Raw genomic sequence first — 10,120 nt, 5'->3', positions numbered from 1 at the left:
AGTTGAAGCTCATCGCACGGATTGGGATCTAAAGCTTACGACAGCTTTATGGGCCTATCGTACTACGTACAAAGTGGCTATTAATTGCACACCATTCAAAATGGTATATGGCCAAGAAGCAGTCATGCCGTGGAAATTTGTCATTCCTAGTCTTCGTGTTGCTACTCAAGAGGGTTGGGATGGTAATCCCTTAGTAGAGCGTCTATATATCCTTGAGCGGCTAAACGAAGAAAGACAATTGGCTGTATACAAGGCCCTTGTGGGGAGAAGGATAGAAGGAAAAAATGGTTTGATCGCCACACCTGAAGGACAAGGACATCAAGGTTGGGGATAAAGTCCTGATGTATGGAGTGCGTAACGAAAAGAAGAAGCTCAAATATGCTGGTAAGGGACCGTATAGAGTATGTGAAATTACCCCGCAAGGTACCATTAGAGTGGAGACTCTCGACGGAGTTGAAACCATTGGATTCCTTAATGGGAGTAAATTCAAAAGATACTATGACCCCCTGAGCCAAGAGGAGTTACATGCAATCCATCAAAAGAAGGCAGCTAAAGAACAAGCTGAGCTTAAAAAGATACAAGCGAGAGTCGAAGCCAAAGAACGTCAACAGCGTGCTAGGTGACAATGAGAAGCCAACTTGGGAATTACGCAAGTATTTTTTGAGGAGGCAGAGGAGGATTCACTGGAATCCGACCCACCTCTAAGATACCCAATTGAGTTACAGAGTCCTTACTATACGGGGAGGTGCTGTATAATGCATTATTGGATACAGGAGCTCAACACAATTTGTTATCATATGGCATGTGGTGTCAACTTGGAAAACCACCTTTATCCAAGAGTGCTATCCAAGTTCAAGGAATCAACAAGAAGAAAACCCCTATCTCAGGAATTCTGCACACTCCGGTTGCCTATGACAAGGGGACCGTAATTCACAGTTTTTTGGTTATGCCTGCGGGTACCATGGAAGGGACTATAAACTTAGGGCGCAAATGGATGATGGCCACCATGTGCAATATTCGATTGGGCAACTAGACGAGTCACAACGCAAGAACCAACACTAGGTCTGACTGCTCAAAATCCCGCACCTAAGTCATCCACTCAAATGCTAGATAATAAAAAATCACAAAGTCCAGTGGCAAAACCATCTTTGATTGTTTGCCATCCCTCTAACGCTTTAACGCCAGAAGTGGAAACATGCAGGGTGGTCTCTAAAGCTCCGCTTACTATGCCAAAAAACACATACAGATGGGTCCCAAAAGCTTCGTTAATAGCTACTTCCCCTGCTCAATCTCGTTCAGCCACCAAGAAGCCTCGTAGAAGGAAAGCAGCTACCCACCCGAGAAAGGGCAATGTAACATCGCGATGGATCCCTAAAAAATTATTAGTAGCCCAAGGGTACTACGAGGGGAATGACCAGATTTGGGTCCCTAAACATAAGCTCAATCCCTCTACATCACCTGTAAAACCTTGCAAACCAATTGTTGCCACCCCAATGACAATTCAGGACCGTGGTAAGGGAAAGGTAACAGAGTGCTCCGCACCACTTCTTCCAGAGTTAGTTTGGATTCCCAAACGATATCGATCATTACCACCTAGCTCAGGAAGGGGGGAGCCACATGAAGCTTCTAGCTCCTCATGCCAGGCACACACTCATATAGAAGTTTCTACATGCTCTACACCTACTCTTGTCAACACCCAACAAAAAATCGATGAGTCTACGTCTCCCCTTGTAATAGTATCGTCGAAAACCATTTCCTCCATTCGTCAATGGGAGTGTACACTACCATCTGTGCAATTGGATGTGGCCACAAGGGTCATAAAAAGCTATCTGCCCACATCACAACCTATGACCTGCTGGACAAATTGGTTCCAAGAGGCTGCAACATCATTGCAAATAATATGATCTACCCAAGGAAAGGGGGAGCATGTACTCACGCTCGACATTCTAATGCTTCCTCCTTAATCTTCTCCCCTGACCATGTAATTGCCAAATTCAAGGGGATGTATATATATAGCTTCATACATTTTAAAAAAAAACAAAAAAATAAAAAAAACAAAGAAAAGAAAAATAAAAAATAGTAAAAAGAGCAAGAGCACAAAAAGAGAAGAAATATCCGTATACAATCAAGAACTAGATTGACCTGTCTCACAAACCTACTGATGCTATATCTGTGTTTGCAGATATGGCAGATGCACGATCATCTTACACTTCATCCACTCCCACCTTTGATGAGAGGTATCATCTGTACCTTTCTCAAATATTTCACATGTACTATCCTGTAATTGAAACTGAATGGGATCATATAGATGTACTAGCCAGAGAGGAAAAATGTTGAGGAATTAGAATGGCTAATTCGCCTATTGACCATAATTGACCCCTACTCTGTAGAGGAAATATCCCCGATAGCCCAATGCTTTCCTTTTCCACAAGATGACTATCCTCGCATGGTTACATTCTTGATGAGTTTATGCGGATGGGAAAATGAAAAGGAAATATCCGACAATGATGAATGGACGGATGAAACTCATGGCACTACTGAGGTTGACTTTATTTATTTAGATGATGTGGATAGAGGCTTAGCCTTAGGGCTAGAGCCAGGACTCTACAACATCCTCTTACCGTATCCTCAGTAGTAGTGTGGTGACTGGTAGGGGTAGGTTTGTGTTTTAGAGTTTTTTCTAGTTTGGATTCCTTAAACGAGTCTTTAATTTTTCACACTGATGTGCTTCTCGAGGTATAGTGCTTGTTAGTTGATTGTACAGGTTGAAAAGTTTGAGGTGGGTTCGCTTTCAAGTCCTGAGATAGCCACAACACTCATACATAAATATCTCATCAAATTGCGGGCATTTTTCTCATCAAATCAAGATCTCCAAAATACAGGTGTAATTCTTCCATATCCACTCTCTTTCATTTTTACTGTTCAATTAATTGCATGAACTATAATGCATGATCACATGGAAATTGTCAATGTACTACTTAGTTTTTGAAGTTGCCTGACGTGCTAGTGTGAATCATTAATAAGTTTAACCTTATTGGATATATTCTTGAGAATGCATGCAGTCTTTAGTTAACCTTGGAATACGATTATCTTAGGTCTAGGATCAAACCATCTTAATGTTTAACACCTGGCCATGTGTGTGTTGACCTCTAGGACATAGCTTTTACCCCTTTGTCGAAAGGATGCAAGACAAATTATAGTTCAAGAGCAAAGATCAAAAGAAATTATTTTAAAAAAAAAGAGCCTACAATAAATGGCAATACAAGTCTATGATGTGCTTTAATGTTGGCCTATCGCCTTATTGATACTTGGTAGGCGAGGAGTATTCTACTCCAGACCGATGCCTTGGTTGGTAGGAGGTAGCCTTGCCTAAGGTGAACTAATAGATTCCTGGATAATGCCTTGTGTTAAACATGATACAAGAATCGATGTTAGTTTTGCCTTAGGAAGGTCGCCATTGTGTATAAAAATTGTCACGTGCGTAAAGAAATAAAGGCAAAAGGCTCCTGTAACTCTGATGTTTCTTGTGTCCCTAGGCTCGTGGTATAAACTTGTTCTTAGAGTAGACACAGTGTGGTCATCTGTTTATTTATTAAGTTTGGTTATTTTCCTTGACTTAGGCCAATTATAAACCTTGAATAACATTTGACACCTTGCTAACTCTTGATTTACTTTCAATAATTTTAAACTCCTGTTAATTTGCTACACTAGCTCATTCATGTGACCCTTAAACTAAGCTCTCATAGCAACATCCATTGTGGTCTAACATGCTTGAATTTATACACTTTATATCTTTTGAATTCCAGCATACTTTCACTCTACTTCCCTGTTTTGCAGACGGTCCACCATAACAACCCTATTGAGCTTACCATACCATAGCTTCCGAGGATGGAATCTACATCAGGAAGGGGAGCATGTTAACCTATGACGGACATTGAGACGTATTATGTTTTACGTCATTAATTTAAATATTCTGAGTCATGGGCCGGGCTTGTCGGCACCATATGTTAAGGATGAAGGGATTGGGTGATCGTCGATGAGAGGCGCACCTTGAATATCAGTAGGATAAGGGTTAGGATTGGTCGGCCATGTATGGGCGCCCAAGTGTGAACGGCCAAGTCACCTATAAGAGTCAAATGTAACCCTAAAATCCTCATTCTCATGTGTTGTGAATAGAAGAGTGCTCTTGCCTTATCTCCTTGGTCTCCTTCTCCTGCGTGTGTGTGAGAGAGAGAGAGAGAGAGAGTGAGAGAGAGATCGAGCACTGTGTAGCGGCACGGCGGCGGCGGCGAGGCGGTAGAGCAGCGATGGTGGCTCCTCCTTCACGGCTACGATGCGGGAATCCTTCAAGGCGCAGCAGTTAAGTGGTAAGTGACACACCTTTTGCATTCTGTTTGAGCTTGCTTTCCTGGCTGTATGCTTGCAGCCATTCGTGGCTCGCATACGGTGTTCGGCAAGTCCCCAGCTACGACCTGTGTGGCAAAAGCGCACAGAGTGCATCTAAGGATGTGCTGAATATGGATGTTGCAGATGATGCCAATCCAAGTGTGGAGTTGGAGTGGGCCGGAGGAGCCTGAAGAGACTGTGCAGGACATGATGCCCGAAGAGATGGATTGTCAAAAGTCAGTGTGAGAGAAGACCTCCAAGGTGACAAACCCTAGTCCTCTTAAGGTTGAGGAAGTGAGTGTTGAGTGTGTGCAACTGGATGTGGCGGGACACTGCAACGAGTGTGAGGAGAGTGAAGTTGGTAGGAATATTGAAGAGCAGGACACTGAATTGGAAGCGCTCTTGGATGAAGCAGCCATGGGGTTTTTGGTGTGTGGTGATGAAGTGCCAGTGCTTGTTCCTTCTTGTTATGGTGGAGATCAATTGGGAATTCCCCTAGTAGATGGGTGTCAGCTTGATAAGTGTGAAGATGGGAGTTTGATTAATAATGATGCAGAGTTTGATGCTGTCTTGGATGGTGTACTCGAGGACTTTGTATGCTTAGGGGACTTAGAAACTAAGCAAGTGAGTGAGTGTTCTGGGAGATTAAAAGTTTGTGAAACTGTAGAAGAATTAGCTTGTGAGTTTGGAGTCCTTTGTACGGAGGATGCTAAGAAAGAAATTATCAGTGGTGGGGCATCAGGTGTTCAAGTTCCTTAGGAGGTTGAGCTGTTGAAGGGCTTTCAAGATATTGACGGCAAAGTGGAGCCAGACAACTCCCTTGTGAATGAGAGTGTGTTTGATGTGCGGGAAGAATACCCAAGCACAGTGGTGGACGGGATGTCTGCAAAGACTTTGGACCAAGCATATGTAGAGATGGATTCAGGTTTGCGTGATGAATGCCACTATAAGTGTGAAGGGCAGGTTCCAGATGGGTTTCCAATGTTTTTGGAAGAGGTGTTTGGTGAGCCTATGAATGTGGATAGCAATCTTGGACAAATGGTCCCCTGTAAAGATATGCAGCAGCAGCAGTGGTAGCAATGGAAAGTAGATGGGAGTAAGCAGTTTGATGGTGCCAATGCATGGTGTGTGGGAATTGATGATCGTAGATTTGCAATCTATGCATTGGATTACCTGGTTTTTGCGGGAGCGATTCTTATGCGGGCCTTGTTTATTACACTTATGCGAAGAATAGCAATAAGGTTTAATTGGGATCTAGGTGGTAGAGTTGTTTGACAGCTACTTGAAGTGTTGTACATAGTGTTGTACATATGGTGTGATTTGTGCATGGTTCGCAACCGTTTTTTTAGGGTTTTAATGATGATTGTACAGAATACAGTGTTAGAGGATATGATTTCCATTGAAGGGCAGCCTTTTGTGGACATGGACTTTGGTCTTAAGATGTTTTCTGCTGAGCATGAATGCTCTAGCAGGCTGGGGGGTTGGCAAAGTATGTCAGGTGAAAATCTGAAAGTTGTTTTGGGCTTGTGTACATATGGAATGCACGGTGTGTAAATAAGCTTTGCCCTGAATGCCCTGGCAAATGTACAGACTGAATGGTTTGGAGTGAGCTTGTACATGCTTGTCCGGAATGTAGTCCGCTGGAGGTGATATCAGCTGCTCGGTTGCTTAAAATGTGTGCGCATCCCAAAATAGAGTGGGCACTCATAGGTCATACTCAAAGGCGTGCATGGAAGCATGAGCACAAGGTTTAAATGCAAAGGGGCCTTCTTAGCATTATGGCCATCCTCCAAGCTTAAAAAGAATGAAAAAGTGAAAATATCAACGTGGCTGGCAAAGACCACGTCCACCTAGCGACCCATTTTTGTGAATCTTCGTGAAGGGAGTGGGGCGACGACGTGGTGATTTTGGCTGGTGGCAGCTGGATACAGCTGGCGACGAGCAGGTTTGGGGTGTTGTCGGTGGTTGGCGATATGAAAGAGAGGGGGTGGTCTTTTTGTTCGTGTGGTTGGAGCAGCCGCAAGTGCAAGGAGGGTCGTTCAGTAGGGTGTGGTGCCGGCTGTAGAGGAGAGAGCGCCGACTGCTGGCAGGGGAGCTGCTAGGAGGTGCTACGGCGTTGGCTGGTACGTCAGCAACAGTGGGCGTCAACGAAAAAGAAAAAAAGAGGTGGCAGCGACCGTGGGGGAACCGCCTTGGTGCTGTGGCTTGGGCTGGTTGTCGGGTTGGCGACAAAGATAGAGGTTGCTTTGGGTTTTTGCTTTGAGAACTGGTGGCGGCTGGTAACAAAGGAAGAGAGTAGCGAAGTAGTGAAGGAAACGAGGCTGTTGACAGTAGCAAGTGTTGAGTGCATGTGTGGACTGTGAAGGCAGAGAAGATAAGAGAGCTCAGGGAATATCTCAATACTGCTCTACTGTCGAAGAACCATGCTGCTGCTGTCGTGGAGATGAGGAGAGAAAGACATCAGGCTGATGTTCTTTTGTGAACATGAGGAAGGTGCCGAGGAGGCTTGCTGTGTTTAGCTGTGCAGAGCTGGCTGAGCACTGAGAGAGAGAGTGTGTGTGTGGTTTTTGTGGGTTACCACCTCCTGGAGTTTCAGGCCAGGGGAGTTATTTTTTTTGTTGATTAGCTGTGGCTAGTGTCTGGGATATCCAACTCTGTAGAGATAAGGATCTGTACTGAAATATAGGTCCTATTTTGTGTTGTCTTTCTCGTGTGGGTGGTGTGGTGAATCGTGAAAAGTGTTCCAGCCGGTGGGCTGGTGGTGCCCCCGTTGTGTTAGTACTTTCAAAGTTTGCGAGGTGAAGGGCTATAGAGGCTATGGTCTTTCTTTCTTGTTTTCACTTCACAATGCCACCTGGGGAAAAAAAGTCAAACTGATGCGGGTTACCCCCACTTTGCGAGATGAGGACATCTTGCGTTTTTCAAGTGGGAGAGAATGTAAGATTCCCCCCAACCCCTCAAGATGTCCAGTTTCTTCTTCTGTAATCAATCCCCTCTTCAGAATAATAAAAGATCTTGTTTCTACCTGTTTTAGCATAGAGAGAGAAAATATTCTAGAGAGAGATAATTCAGCTTTTAGATATTTTTGGATGGAAAAATTTCCCTTCTTATTAAAATAAATTCCCCCAAAACAAAAGTTCAAAAAGAATTTCCTTAGGTGCATTAGAAATAAGTTATACTGTGCTCAAAAGACCTTAGCCTACGGGTCCAGATTTTCTCAAAATTTTGGATTAAGGTTCCTATGGACCAATCAGATTAATCCAAATGTAGGGAGAAGATAAATGGAAGAATAAAAGAAAAACCCCCCAAAATTGAGTAAATGCTCACATAAGGTGAAGAGTGGACTAAGGACCAAAGAAATTAGTTAAAAAACTGATTTTTGACACCTCGGAGTGGGGATCTCCCCTCATGAAGTAGGCACCTTTTTCTCAGCATTACCCCCCAATTTTAAATCAATAAGATTAGATATTTCATCTCTCCTCTCTCCTATTTCAAAACTGGATCCAAAAAGTAAACTGAACTGACCCAAAAATGGTCAAAAATTGACCAAACTGATCTGGAAAATTCTAGAATCAGTTTGCTTGGTTAGAGGCTCACTTTTTCCAATAAATAGAAGCCTCCCCCTTTGTAAAAGCTTAATGGTGTTTATGCACTGTTACTCTACTCGTGTCCTGAGCCATTTAACATTGAATTTCTTAATAATTCAATTGTTTTTGGCCTAATCCTCTCCAAGTGAATTTGGTGGCCACTCTTGCTTCAAACAAGAGTAGAACCCTCAATCCCTCAAGCCAAAGGAAAGCTTACAAGCTCCATGTAAGCTAAATTTCTTACTTTTGAATTTTCAATCTATGGTTTTCTTAATTTTTATGCTTTGCAAATGTTTGAAATAAATTCTAATGCTATGCCTTGATGGAAAGGCCACCCCCTTCTCTTCTTTATATTGCAGCCTTTCTTAATCCTAGAAAGATTAATTAATAGATCAATTAAACTCTTTTTATTGTTTACTCTCTTGATTTTTGAAAATGGTGTAGATTAGAGTTTTTAGAATCTAATTTAGGTTAATTGAAGTCAAAAATAGAATGTTAAAATTGAGAAATGGTCAGCCATACAAAGGAGGTTATGGTAAATTTTTCCAGAATTTTGTGGAAAAGAAAGTTTATTTTTTTATGTTATTCCAAAAGAGTAATTCCCACCATTTTTTCATCTAAAAGAAATATTCTAGTTACTCCATGTACATATTCATCTATGAATATGCATTGATATCATTGATATTAATTATTAAATTTTTTTTTATGCATAGAAAGATGCATAAAGGCAATTTTTTTATTATAAAAAAGTTATTCCCATTGAAATTGATTTTTATGCATAAATAGATGCATAAACGAATTGTTTATTATAAAAGTGTTATTTTCATCAAAATTGATTTTTATGCATAGAAAGATGCATAAAGGAATTTTTTTTTATAAAAGTGTTATTTTCACCAAAATTGATTTTTATGCATAGAAAGATGCATAAAGAATTTTTATATCAAAATTACAATTCTCTTAAATTCTATGTTTAAATCCTATGTGTAATTGAGAAAGGAATAGTTAAATACTCTAAGAGAGAAAATTCTTTCGTTTTATATTCACACGGTTTGTAAATAGTAAATTCAAGAAATCTATCGAGATCGAATTATTCAAATTGCTTGATTTATTGGTGTGAGAGGAGTCCAATGGGAGTTTAGGTACGTTTCTCAAAAATATCCTCCCCAAACACTACTCCTCCTCCCAAGGGAGATTTGGGACTTAAAAAACTAGTACCACACAAGGAGTTTTGGGATGTTATCGACTCATACCACTCGTGCGGACATTAAATGGTCGGTTGCACATTAACAACACGTGAATATGGTATGTACTATGTGCTCACTCATCGCCTTTCTTGCATGTGTTCATTTTTTTCACTTGAGTCTCCAAAAAAATAGCAAGAGCCAAACGTCATCACTGCTACATCCATCGTCCTCCAAGTCTCCAATAGCATCAGCCTCCTCAATGCCCCCCAAACTAAGCTAAACGCCATCAGCCTCTACATCCATTACAAGTATTTTAGAGTTCTTTTCAAACCCTCTATTAATGTTTTGTTGTCTGTTTTGTGAATGTTGATAATAGTGTATGTACAAAGCGCTCAGGGTTTCATCGGGGTCCTTTGGTCGCATATCGCTTAATAAAACTGACCCCCTTGGCTCACATTTCCCACGGGTCTAGTACCAAGCAATATTAGTACCACTGGACTCCTGGACTCCTGTTTGTTTCATATCGCTTTGGTACCGATCCCACTTTAATGACGTTGGACATGGGGTCAGTACCAAGCGATACAAAGGCCTCCGAGATCTTGTTTGCTTTATACCGATCCCATTGTGAGTCATAGGGTCAGTACCAAGCAAAACAAAGGCCTCCCAGATCCTGTCTGCTTTATATCGCTTGGTCCCAACCCCACTGTGAGTCATGGGGTTAGTAGCAAAGTGAAACAAAGGCCTCCGGGATCCTGTCTGCTTTATATCGCTTAGTCCCGACACCACTGTGAGTCATGGGGTTAGTAGCAAAGTGAAACAAAGGCCTCCGAGATCTTGTCTCCTTTATATCGCTTGGTGCTGACCCCACGATGAGTCATGGGGTGCTGACCCCACTATGAGTCATGGGGTCAGTACCAAGCGAAACAAAGGACTCCACTGTGAGTCATGGGGTCAGTACCAAGC

This window comes from Cibotium barometz, chromosome 22 (genome assembly GCF_041138505.1).
Source record: "Cibotium barometz isolate CiBa-2024 chromosome 22, ASM4113850v1, whole genome shotgun sequence".
In the NCBI taxonomy this organism is placed as follows: domain Eukaryota; kingdom Viridiplantae; phylum Streptophyta; class Polypodiopsida; order Cyatheales; family Cibotiaceae; genus Cibotium; species Cibotium barometz.
Note: the sequence above shows the minus strand (reverse complement) of the source record.